A 13,102-nucleotide genomic window follows, 5' to 3' on the forward strand; every position below is an offset into this window, starting at 1 on the left:
TCTAGAAAATACACCATGGTTTTATTCTGTCTAAAACTCCAACACATAAGACAGAACTGTTGCATCTTCTAATGAAACTCTGAAAGGTGTAATTTGTGTATTGAAACTATAGTGCATCCTGGGAGCGTAGAGGCTGCACATTTTGTGGTCTGTTTTACACTTCTGAGAAGCCTTTTCCTGTGGTGTTAACTCTCTTTTTTGCAGGGTGCTATCTGTTCTTGACACAAAATTTGGAAGCCTTTCAAGTATAGTGATAGTCTCGACAATCCCTGATTCTAAAAGCAGGCATCTGCTGATGAAAGTGTTTTTCCCACAGGAGTACCTGAACTCAGCTGCTTTGGAAATCAGTAGCATGTTTTGCAAGCAAATCTTAAATCTACTTTTGTAGACTTGGAAGGAGTGTTTTGTGATGCCTTTCAGACAGGCTGGAAATAATCCTTTCATGTGATTCTCCTTTGCCCTGTTACCATGCGAGTATTGCCCCACAAGCCAGCACATGGAGTACTAAATGAAGTCCCATTTCTAAATTATTTACGAAGAAATGAGAGTTAATTGCTGGGAAAAAAACCCCAACAAAACAGAAAAAAAGTTATGGAGAAATAGGCAAATGTTTCAGAAATGGAGAAACTTGGTGTTAGTGCCGGGCTCTTGTTCCCATATGTGGCTGTGCAGGTGAACTGGCTTTGGAGCCACACCCTGGCTGTGTTTGGGCCTGATTTCATGGGACTGTGGATGACTGCAGGTGAACTGAAAACCAGAACTGGTAATGGTTATACAACCATAAGCTAGTGCTTAAAGACATGCTTGGGCAATAATTAATGTATCAATGCATGGAACTGGCTTGAGAAAGTGAAAAAAAACTTCAATTTTATTGGCACATCCACTTGCAGTCAGCACTGCCATATGACCAAGGCTGGTTTGCTTTGTGCTTCTGCTTTGCCCTGTTGTGCAAAGACTGAGTGAGGTAAGGCTTAAAACAGGTTTTGGGCAAGGTTAGAAGGAATTTCCCTGCTGTTCTCTTGGGAGACACTCATGGAACGGGAGTTTATATGTTAGATACAATAAATGTCATCAATTTATTCTATCAATATTAAAGCAATGTGGCTCAGCAATCCATCTTCATGTGCTCCTGTATTTTTATGTGAAGAACTAATGAATTTTGAGGGTTATTGCTTTATGCAGATGCAGTACGTACCTGTACTGCTTAAGTTTTAATTTTTCTGTTAAACATGCACAACTGATTGAAGGAGGCTTTGCATTGTCCAGACAGAGACTTGCTGAGCTCAAGTTGTTAATACTGAAATGAGGATCTAGACTCGTGTCTAAGCGTTGTGTGAATACTTAGTGCAGTTGGCTATAGAAACTGCAATATTTTTTTCCTGAAAGTTTTGAAGGCCCAACACAGCAGAGCTCCATAGATGCTCTCTGATCTCCTCAGGCCCTCCTTTTCTTGCCATGAATTTTTGTGGTTGCTGGCTGGCTGTTCAGGATATCTCATTGTTGACCTCCAGTTTTCTTAGTAATATGTTTCAGTATAACATAAACTTGGCAAACAAGGAGCTTTGCTTTATAACCAAGTATTCCACATGTGACACTCTTGCAGATGTGAAGTGACAATGAGCCAAAGGCACAGTCTCTGGTTTGAGCACTCTGGGTTTTAGGGGAAGGAAGAGGAACCTACTTAGACTTTGTCAACGTGGTATGTTGACAGATAAAGTTCACATCAGGATTCTGGCCAAAAACTGCACATCCCAATTCTGAAATAGCATAGTTGGCTGGGACATACTATTGTTAACTGTATATTAGCATGCTGAACTTGTAAAGATAATTCTATTTGTTTGTTTTCTCTGGGAAAAGTCCTGTTCTGTCTTATCAGTTGTCTTTGACCTTGCTCCCACCTAAAGTAGGAGGCAATGAGCATGGATGCAGAACTGCTTGAATGCCAAGCTGCTCTTGGTGCTCTATGCAGGATTTGCATACTGCTGATCTGAAGAGTAGTAGATAATAAATACAATAATTTGAGAGACAAGAGCATGTATGGCCTGTGAGATTCAGTAATTTCCCAAGCATATTTGTATAGTCTGTCTCATTAGATTCCCTATTCTGTCTCCTATCATTGCAGAAGATGAACAGCTTATGGCAGCCTAAATTTAAACCTATGGAGTAGTTCTTAAACCTAAAACAATGAAGCTTCAAATCCTGTAGCAAATCAGCCTTTCTGCATATAGGCACAGGGAGTTCCTGCCAATATGTTACTGGTAAGGGAAGTACTTAGGTCTTGTTGAGATTGAAATGGTTTTTCTCCTGACATCATGTATGCTTTTCTTTATTTCACAGGGTTTAAAGTACTCAGTGCAGACACAGCAGAGGCTGACTCTGGACCAGGGGTTACCAGTCACTTTGAAGTGCTTTGGACCTTTTCTGGCCATATATGTTGGAATTAGCTGGAGATGAGGTCTTCAAGGTGCTGTCCTGTGTGATAGATACTGGGGAAGGCAGACACCATATGAGCTCTTATGGAAAGGTGGTTTCTCATCTTGTGTAGCTTTTGAAATCATAAGAAGGACAATCAGCCCCAGCCCATGTCTGTAATCCACATTCTGGCCTGAATGCTGCTTAGGTGCATATATACTGTGTCACTGAGCAGTTGTGCAGCCCTCCAGCTCTGTTGGAAAGTGATCCAAAATATTAATGTTCAGCTGAACAGACTCAGTGAAGTGCTTGTAATTTTTTTGCCTACATCAGAAATTGTCTTTCCTGTTACAGTAGAATAGTGTGTGAAAACCATCAGTCTAATCACCTTAGGTGGAAAAACTGGTATCCAGGCTCAAATGTGTAGTGGGAGTGGTGAAAGGGTCTGGCTGGGATGGAGAAGGGAAGCTATGCAAATCCTGGCAGAGAGCAGTTGACATACTCTGCTTAGAGGGGGACCACATTGGTGTTATACAAGGCAGTTCTGTGCCTTGAGATAAGGACTGTCTAATTCAGGAAGAGCAAGGGTCCTTTTTCAGTGATGCTAAATTATTTTGGGGATGAGGATGGTGGGTGTGAGTGTGTGTGTGTAGAAGGTAACCTAGGATATAGCTGTTCTTCAAGCCTTTTCTTTCTGTTCTTCCTGCACCCTCAGATGGTGCTGGGGGAGTCAGCACAGCAGGTTACCTGTCATTAGAGCCAGGTAGTTCATGCCCAAAACTTACCTCTGCTTGGTAAGGATTTCCCCAAAGACAGACTCTGTTTGCAAAGCCCTGTGAGAAATGACCCCCAGGAATTCTCCAGCTTTCAGAGATGGCCCTTGGCTCAAGCGTGCACCTCAGGATGTTTCTTCTGAAATTCCTGATGAAGTCTTGAGAGAAAGTCAAGGATAAAACCAAGCTGCTCACTTGATGTTAGGATCAGCTGGGTCAAAATTTACACAGATTAAGAATTATTTTTCCTTGAAATCTGTTTTTCTCTCACGCTCTAAGGCCTCACAACTGTATCAGCAAGATGTAGGGAAACTGGGGTCATGGTGCCCTGAGCTCTCCTGGCAGCACCTTGCTCTGTGGGCATGTGTAACCACAGTGTGACACAGAGCACACTCTTGGCTGGGGGGAAGGAGAAAGAGGAGCCAGGCTGCAGTTTGAATTTCCAGCTGCTGGGGCAGGTGGGCACTGGCAGCTGCAGGGATGTGATGTTCTGGTGGGCAGCCCCTCAGCTGCAGCTTGTAGCTCAGGTAAAACTCCTGCCCATGGTGTGTTCTGCTGTGGATCTTTGTGCAGCCCAGCTACCAAAAGCAGCTGTGTAGCTGGTGTTTGCAGGCCAAGGAGAGTATGGGTGAAACTGTTTGGCAGTGTTGTTTTGGGCTATAAATACACTTCATCAGATGTTTCACATCAAAATTTGGGTTGGAAAAAGCAGACCTCATGTCCTGATTTAAAGAATAGGCAGAAAGGCAGGAACATCCCTTGGAATGGAAAATGTGACCCTCTCTTTCCCTCCAAATTATTAGAACTTTGAAATGGGAAAAGGAAAAACAATTATTTACTAGTACATATGTGTATAACAAGGCAAACAAACTAAAACATTGGCAGCAACAACAAACAAAAGCAGAAACCCAAGGAGCCTCTCTCAGCTGCCAGCCTTTCCCTCGCTGCAGTTCCACTCACGGCCGGCAGGGGCGCTGCTGGCTCCGGGCCGGGCAGGCGGCCGCAGTGATTCCCCCGCGGCTGCAGGGGGCGCTGTGGCGCGGGCCCGGCCCCTCTGCACGGGGCAACGGCGGGCGGGAGAGAGGGAAACGGGGTTTCCTTGGCAACCGCCCAGGGGCAGCGGCAGCAACCTCAGAGGGGCGGCGGGAATGACAGAGGCCAGCACAGCCCGCGGGGCAAACAAAGCACAGCCCTGAGGGAACGGCAGAGGCCAGCACAGCCCGCGGGGCAAGCAAAGCACAGCCCTGAGGGAACGGCAGAGGCCAGCACAGCCCGCGGGGCAAGCAAAGCACAGCCCTGAGGGAACGGCAGAGGCCAGCACAGCCCGCGGGGCAAGCAAAGCACAGCCCTGAGGGAACGGCAGAGGCCAGCACAGCTCGTGGGGCAAACAAAGCACAGCCCTGAGGGAACGGCAGAGGCAGGAGCAGCTGGGGGTCCTGCCAGGCGCTGGGGGTCAGGATAAAGTGCAGCAAAAAAATCCAGAAGTAGTAGCAAAAAATGGCCGGGGCTGTGCAGCAGCAGGCGCGTTCAGGCTCCCTGGGAGGGGCTCAGGGCCCTGGGTTTTCACCCATTAGGTGGTGAGGGCCCTTTTCCAGTGAGGTCAGGTGTTGATCAGGTCCCAGTTCAACAACTGCTTTTACAAGAAACATTGGGAGAACAAAAGCTCTGTGGTGGCTGTCACCAAACCCCACCTGTCTCTGCTCCAGACCTGAGACAGTGACAAGTGAGCCCAATCCCTCACCCCAGCCGAAATCTCAAAATGTTGGTATCCCTGCCCTACCCAAGAGAAAACCCCTCAGCTAAAAGAACAGCCAGCTGCACCCTTCCCCATCCTCATCTTTTGTTTTCTTAGCTATCAGTTGTTATCATCTCTTAGGCAGCAAATAGGAGAAAATTACCTGGGAGAAAGAAAGAAAAAATCCTAACCTCCAACATCTCAGGGTAGCCTCAGGTGTTTCTGAGATCTAGTTTCTTGAGAAATATTTCTGAAATTACCAGGCTTTTTCCCTGAAAAGGGCAGAGTTCTGCCCCTTTCCTCATGCTGTGGTAAGGGATAAGCTTTGGGAGCAGCAGTGCCTCTGGCTTTGCTTAGCTTACCCTTGGAACGTCCTTGTCCTTCTAGTTCCTGGTGTTTCAGCTCTCAGATGATGAGGAGAAGGTGAGTTTCACTGCATTGCTATATTGGTGCACTTTTGTTGAAAAACAAAAGTCTAGGCAGAGTCATCTCTAACCATAGGCTTGAATATGGTTTCTCCTCAGTGCTCCCTGATTCAGCCCCTCACCTGCAAAGCAGGGACTGGACTCAAGGATGTCTTTTTTGCCCCATGGACTGGACTCAAGGATGTCTTTTTTGCCCCATGTTCCTATGTAGAGGTGGGAACCCTGCAACTTCTGAAACTTGAGGATGGTGTAAAACTATATAGGAGTGAACTGGGTGAACATAAGCGTCTCCTTGTGTGATTGCTGATTGTTTAGGGCATTGGGCACTTCATTGTTCCTTATAGCTTCAGAGGATATTGCTGTCAGTATTCATATCTGCAAAGATGATGGAAGATTGTGGCATCACATTGCACGTTCAGACCTGGTGAGACCTGATGAACTTTCTAATTTATCTCTGCGTGTCTGGGCTGGGGTGGAGTGACTCACCTGCCGAGGTTCAGCAATCCTGTGACCACATCCATTTATAGACCTGAACGAAGTCCCAACATGATTCATCACCTGAAAGAGGAGCTGGCTGATCCTGGCACTTATTCCATCTTCTGCAGATTGGGGCTCCTTCCTCTGGCCCTGGAGCAGATGTGTGTGGTTTGGTCTGAGAGTGGCAGCTGCAGTCAGCTGTGAGCAATTCCCACCTGCACTCCAGCTGTGCACAAGCCCCAGTGGCATCACTGAGCCCTGTGTGAAGAGTGCAGCCACTGCTGCTGCACCACGGGCAGGCTGGCACCTCCTCCTGCTACAGTATGGTTTGGCTTGTTAGTGCCCTGATTTCCTCCACTTTGAGTAGGTGTGGACAAGTTAAATGTTTCTGACTCAATGCAGTTTGGGAATCTGTGAGCCTTAATACCATCTGTGGCCTTAAGCTGTCACTTCCTAACAAGTGTTAATTTAGACATGCTCTGGGCTCTTTGCCCCAGCCTATGTATTTTGGTGGGAGAAATACTGCAAAATGTGTTCACTCACCCATGCCTGCAGAATGGAGGCACTTGCTGGCTCTGCTGTCCCCACCCTGTCACCCTGCTAATATGGGGCCAAGTCTGGCTCTTGCAGGTGTGAGAGATGAGGTAATATTTTGCTGCAGCCAAAAGATTATTAAGTCAAAGAATGAAAGCTGTTGGTTCTATGTGTTGTTATTTATGATTTGGATTTGTTCTAGTCAATTTGTTGGGTGTTGCTGTGAGCTGAGAGAGGGGTGCAGTTGAAGACCTCACCAAAATTAAGCAGGATGAGATGGGAGGGGACAGAAAAACAGGTGGTCAGGAGAGAATATAAGTTCCTGAGTACCAGCTGATGAGAAAGGGGACAGGGACCGCCCCAGCTGTGAAAGGGTATAAAAAGTTGCTATTTTGTTGGAAGGTGTGTGTGTTCAGCTCTCTGGAGAGAGGTGCACAGCTGGCTCTGCTGTATCAGTACAAATAAACAGTTTTCTTTCCTTTTAAGACTTTTTCCCCATTTAAATTGTATCTAAGAGTTAGCTTTTTTCTAACACAGGTGTCCTTTACAGTGCAAGGGTTTAATGTGTTTGCAGGATAGCTTTCTCCAGCTCCTCTTGCAGCTAGGAACACACACTCTTGTTCTGGATATGCTGGTTACAGTTGTATCCCACCTTCTCTTGCAGCTCAGCCTCTCATAGGAGATGCTACAATTCAGCTTAGAAGGAGTCTAAGGTAATTGAGCTCTTATTAAATGTAGTTTTACCCCTGCCAAAATAAATGACAGAAACCTCTTAGCAAGACCACTGGCCAGCTGAGGCTCTGCTCACTGGCCTATGTCCCCCACGGACACTCCATCTGCAGAGAACCAGCTGGGTGCAACAGCCTGGTCTGACACATTTGTGGGCACTGTCACTTTGTGGAAATGTTGTATTATGTTACATTCAAGCAAGAAAGAATTTGTACATCACATAGTTCATTTAAAAGGAGCTATTTCTTCATTGACATTGCCTAGAAATTCAGACTGCTTAATGACTCAGATTTGTACCTGGTAAGACGAGCATCTGAATTGTTGCACACTCCCAGCTTTGAATCTTTCTTCCCACAAGAGCTTCCCTGTGACTGCACTGCCCATGACAGAGGAGCACTGACAGAAAAAGCCCTTTGAGTCAGAAGCTTTGCACAGGCTGCATTGCTGTGGTTTTCATCTCTGTGTTTTGCTCTGAGTAAATGATAGCTTGGATTTTCAAGACAATTAGCCTGGGTTTACTCACAAGAAAGAGGAAATGGCAAGCTGGAGTTTGTTTTGAAGCTGTGCAGGGAAAACATTTGTAGAATTTTGGGTGCATTTAAAGGTGGAGGGGAGCAGCCATGGACTGCATCCTTGGTGAGTTGAGCCACATCTTGTAGCACCAAGTGACATTACAGCAGTGTCTAATGTGTCCAAGGACTGACCAGAACCCCATGGCAGCACTCCCAGAAATGGAGTCAGAGCTAATGGAAGTTTTTGCATGAGTTCAAAGTAATATTCCCACCCTTGTTAGTTGTGATTTGTCCCTGGTAGTCCCAGGCAGCCAAAGCAAGCAAAGATGTCAAGGAGAATCACCCCTGTGAGTACTAGACCTTTGTTTCTGCAAATGATTTAATGATGAAATGCCATGTTTAAGTTATATCTTATTATATTATATTATATTCTTATATATAAGAATTCTTGCCTAAAGGCAGTGCAACATGGGATGTTACTGAATGAAGAATCCACCATCAGGCACTAAATATTCTCTAAGAAATGCCCCAGCACAGCTCTGGGGCTTGATATACAGATAAAGGCAACTGCATCCTCCACCCCATCAGTTACAGGTGGCACAAGCCAGCACTTCTCAGATGTGGATGCACTTCTCTTCTGGGGGTGTGGAGCCAGTTGTGCAGCCGAGGCGATTGAGGGGTTGGGTAACACCCAGTGAGCCTGGCAGAGCTCAGCTGCTACACTTCATGGTTCAGGAGGGGCTCTGTCCTGTGAACCTCTCCAGAGCTGCCCTGGCAGCTTTTCTTCTAAATATTTCTCAGGTTAAATCCCTTATATGTCCTATACCACACAGATGTCAAAGAAATTCCTTTCTCAAAGAAAGGATTTACCCAGCCAGACTTATCAGAAAAGCTTCTTGAGCTATTAATACATAACAGCTCCTGTTAGCTGGACACTTGACCTATCTAAATTCTGAGTTTGCAGGTTGGGTTAGTCCTATGGGATAAAATAACTTGGGAAATTCTTCAAAGACAGCACTGTTGAACATTTCCCCTTGACTAGGCTTGACCATGGCTGTCTCTGAAGCCACCCCTGAGATGTCCCCTGCTTGTCCTCTGTATGTGCCACCAGCTCGTGCTCAGGCTGACGTGTAGCTGCAAGTGTGGCTCGAGAACTGTGTGGGGAGCTGGGAGGCTGATCCTCTACAGCTGGGCCAGCTGTTGGCCAAAGCCACCAGAATAGTGTGAGAAGGAGCATTTGGAGCTTGGGAGGGAGAAATTAGTGGGATAATTCAGCTGGAAGGGACCTGCAACAATCATCTAGTCCAATTGCTTGGCCACTCCAGGACTGAATCCTAGACACTAACTTTCCTTTATTAAAAGCATATTTGTTTAAAAAAACAAACAAAATGCCAAAAAACCAATAAACAAGCAAAAAGTAAAAATATGCCAAGCATTATTAAAACAAACTCATTTTAAATAAAATGCTGAATTTTTACTTGTGAGTGATGCTTAACCCTTAAGTGCTTTGAGGAGCCTGTGCAGTGCTTGGCAGTGGCCCCAAACCACAGCTGGGTGAAAGGACAAAATGATTGTTGTGGATTCCAAAACTAAAAAAAATTATTTTCTACAGAACAAGACAAAGTATCAAATAGTTGTGCTCAGTCTACACAGTGAGATGATGCAATATCCTTTGGAGAGGGGCAGAAAAAACAAGTGACCTTGTTTCCTTGGCATGTTACCTGGAGTAAGTACAGGATATTTTACTCTTCCAGAAGCTTTTATAACTCACAGTAGGGTTTCCCTGTGCTAAAGAGGTTGTGGGTGGGATCTGAGGCACCTTGCAGTGGAAGCACACCTGGGACCTCAGTTATTCAGCACATCAGAGCAAGGCAGAGTGGAACTTAAGGAGTCTAACTTGTTTGAAAGCACTCACCTGCCATGTGAACCCTGTGACTGGCTTAGTTTGTTACTGACAAAACAATTTTTAACCCTTCTGACAAAAGTAAATAATTCAGAGACGAAGTGATGCGGTGCGAAGGGACAGTGGATGGCAAAGGAGCTTTACACAGGGCTGACACAGGAAACTCTGCTCTTCTCCAAGAGCTTAGTGCTGTCCTTTCCCAGTCCTGCTGTTTGCTGCAGATTGGTAGCTCTGTTTCTAAGCCAGGCCAGGGTTTACACATAAAAACTGGAACTAATATCTCATTAAAATGGGGTGGAAATTAAAATGGAATTTTACTATGGAGAGCTATTGTTTTGTTAGCACAACAGAGATCTGAACCAGCTGTGAAACAACACCTTTACAAACTGCTGGGAACCAGCCTTGATGCTTGTTAAAGCTGGGTCTGATGGTGGTGGTGTTTTAAGGGAGAGCAGCTATGCAGCTTCTGCAATCGTGGAGAAAGCTTTCCACTTGACCATCACATTCAGGTGTGTAACTACCTGCTATGGACATTGTTAAATTGATCAACTAGAGCTTAAACTACTTTGGAAAATATAATTTTGGCTCCGAGGCTACTGGTTAGTGCTTAGCATTGCATTTAATGCCTTTTCACTTAACTGAAGAGGTGCTGCCGTAACTGGAAAGCCACACTGGCAGAAGAGCTGCTTGGTAGGGATGTATTCTCTAGAACTGAGAGGCTCAGTGAGTAACAACTGGATAAAGGAGGTTTCTGTTTATTGATTTGGATCCTAGTGAGGTCACAGAATGAGAAGCTCATTTGCGCTCCGGGAAATCATGTTATACCTTCTGCAGGATTGCCAGGCTGCAAACCAGACCTGACACTATGGGCCTGAGCCTGCCCTATATGTACAGCCTAGCAGAGGATGGGTACCAGGTGGACACTGCAACAAGATCCCCTGCTCTCAGCTGTGTGGTTTGCAGAGGCAGGACCCATGCCTGGGATGCAGAGTACTTCATCCAGGGTTATCCATCCCCAACCTTACAGCAGCACTCCATTCATGTCAAAAACTGAAGTAAGCTCATTTTAATTTCTGTTTACGTGCTTTTGGGGAATGAGTTCTGGATAGTGCAGGAAGTGGGGGTGCAGTGATGACCACTGCTTGTGCTCAGCTCCTGCCACATCAACCACAGCCCTATCTCATCCCTCCATCTCAGGGAGGGAGGGCTCAGTCTATTACATTTCTTTCTGTTTTATTTTCTACCTTCCTTTATAACTTTTCTAAAGCTAAAACACCTTTTAAACCTCTTCCATGACACGTTATCAATGATCACAGGTGACTGTTCTGAGTAACATCTTGGCGAGAAGAAAGAATCGATAAGGTAAGCTTATTCCCATGGTGTACTTTGGAAATTACCAGATACATCCGGTAGCATTCTGGCCACCAGAAAAATGATTTGTACTTCTGGCTCCTGTATTTTTTCCTGTTGAATTTTTTCCACAGTTTATTTGAAATATGCTCTTTTTTGGGAGTAACATAAAAGTTCAGGAAGAGCAACCATTATTGCAGTACGTTTGAATTTGCCAGCAGATTCTGGGGGAACTGTGACTTTTCAAGGCTAATGTGTCTGGATTTATGTAGAGTGGATCCATGCTGATTCAGTAGAGAGGTGGATGGGATGTGCCTCCTGCTTCTCTGCAAGCAGGATTGCACAGATCAGGAAACAGAACAGGGATGATGCTGTTACAGATAGCAGAGGGAGGCAGGGATGGGGCTTTCCCATTCTTTCTGTTGTTCGCTGGTGGTAGGTGGTTAAAAGTGTACTCAGGTCCCTCCAGCATTCTGTCCACACCCAAAGTTCCTGTTGTGAAAGCAGAGAAGAAACATTTAATTGCAAGTAATAAAAGTTAGAAGTCCTTGCATGTGAAGTGTATCACAGATAAAATAGATTTCAAGACATGCAAGCTCAGTACTTATGGAAGTTATTAGAACACAGACTGTGCTGCTGCCAAGAATATTAGACACAGATTTCTATTTTTTTTTCATTGCTTTTGAGAGCATTTAGAGCATTGCACTTGAGAAGTTTCATAGCCTGGATAAAGATTCAAATAACTTAGGAAATTGTATATAGAGAATTAGGGTTGCTTCAGGATTGTTTCTGACCAGGGTTGGATGGGGTTGCTGTAGGTCTTACATCTTTGGGAAATGAATTCTTTTATATCTTTTACATAAGGTTACAGTCAATGATAAACAGACTCATAGTCTATGGATTGCTGATGTGCTGTTATCTCAAACAAATTATTTAATACTTCCCATTTCTTCCACTGATTTTTTTTTTAAGTTTTAAAAATTATTTTCAATTCTGTCCTGTAGTTAGTTCTATTATTGTTATTGAAGGTTATAGTTTTTATTAATAAGAATATATTCTTTTTCTGCTCACAGCCTTTATGACTCAAGGATGTGGCTAACAGCTGTTTGTATCTTAAGATGCACAAAAAAGAGTTTCAGATATTTCAGCTACGGGAAACAGGTACTGTAGACTCTGTGCCTGGTTTATTTCCCTACTCTGATAAAGTCGTGGGAAGAATTTACATGCTGAATTTATCTGCCTGTGTTTCCTTTGGCTCAAAACCTGTGGGCTAAACTTGTACAGGTCCTCTTGTAGCTTCACGTTGCTGGATGGTATCAGGAATCATCCTAAATTATGTGTCTTCTAGTTTCTGTGGAAGCATTTGCATTAAGTATAGGCTTCATCTGAGTATTTTTAAAAGCTTTGCCCAGGTTTGGTTATTTTATCATTATACATACTCTGATACCATGGTGCTGGTATATAATTTTTTGTTTATAAGCTTTTCATGGTTGTTTCATCTCAGAAAACATGAGGAATAATTGAGCATAAATTTGACCTTGACTTTATGTGAGAGGGCAACATATGTGTGCAGGAATCATGCAAAATAAATGCATTCATAAAGGTGGTGAGGAAGATGCTGCTGCTGCCTACCCAATTTGGAAGGTCAGATTTTAATTCTAATCTGGTTTCCTTTTCTGCATGTCCTTGATGCAAGGGCTGCAAGTAGATGTATGGAAAAATAAACATTTATACAGGGGCGATGACCTGAATTTAGGAGTGGGTATAGTCAGAGTGTGAGTAGGTGGCTAGGGGTTTTTTCCTCCCTCTTTATGAACTTAAAAAACCAAATATGAGTCATGCTGGGAGTGCTACAGGACTTTCTGATCAAGTCAGTGGAATAATAAGCCCAAATGTCATGCTTGGGATTTTAAAATTTGAACTGAATTACATTAAGGTTAAACCTTGGAGAAGCTGCTGGAGTAGGTGAGTGCTCAGTGAGAAATCAAACTCAGCCAATCTGACCACAGACAGTAACAAAAACATGTTCTCTGGCAAGAGCTCCATAAAATCATGGACTTCTGCAGAATAAATACCTTTCTGATGATAATGTGACTCTTCTGTTTGCCATCCCAGTTCAAACACTGACTGGTGCAATATCTTACTCTGTGGGTCCTGTGAAACCCTTAGAGTGTGTTTGAACAAGGCCAACTCCAGAAAATATTGTGGGTTGATCTGTTCTTTCTCATAGGGTTGGACACGATCACTTTGGT

General features: G+C 44.4%; 1 protein-coding gene and 1 long non-coding RNA gene across 2 annotated transcripts in view; one reads left to right on the forward strand and one right to left on the reverse strand.

Annotated features, from left to right (window-relative positions):
* The window catches only part of PDLIM4 (PDZ and LIM domain 4), a 152,991-nt gene that overhangs the window by 100,843 nt on the left and 39,046 nt on the right, over positions 1-13,102 (reverse strand). The gene's annotated exons all lie outside the window — the stretch shown is intronic.
* LOC306808739 lies at positions 9,208-12,044 on the forward strand. Its single transcript, XR_013776094.1, has 3 exons — positions 9,208-9,323; positions 10,395-10,555; positions 11,924-12,044. It is a non-coding gene; the product is annotated as an uncharacterized lncRNA (long non-coding RNA).

The sequence above is a fragment of the Erithacus rubecula genome, assembly GCF_903797595.1.
Source record: "Erithacus rubecula genome assembly, chromosome: 16".
Lineage (NCBI taxonomy): Eukaryota > Metazoa > Chordata > Aves > Passeriformes > Muscicapidae > Erithacus > Erithacus rubecula.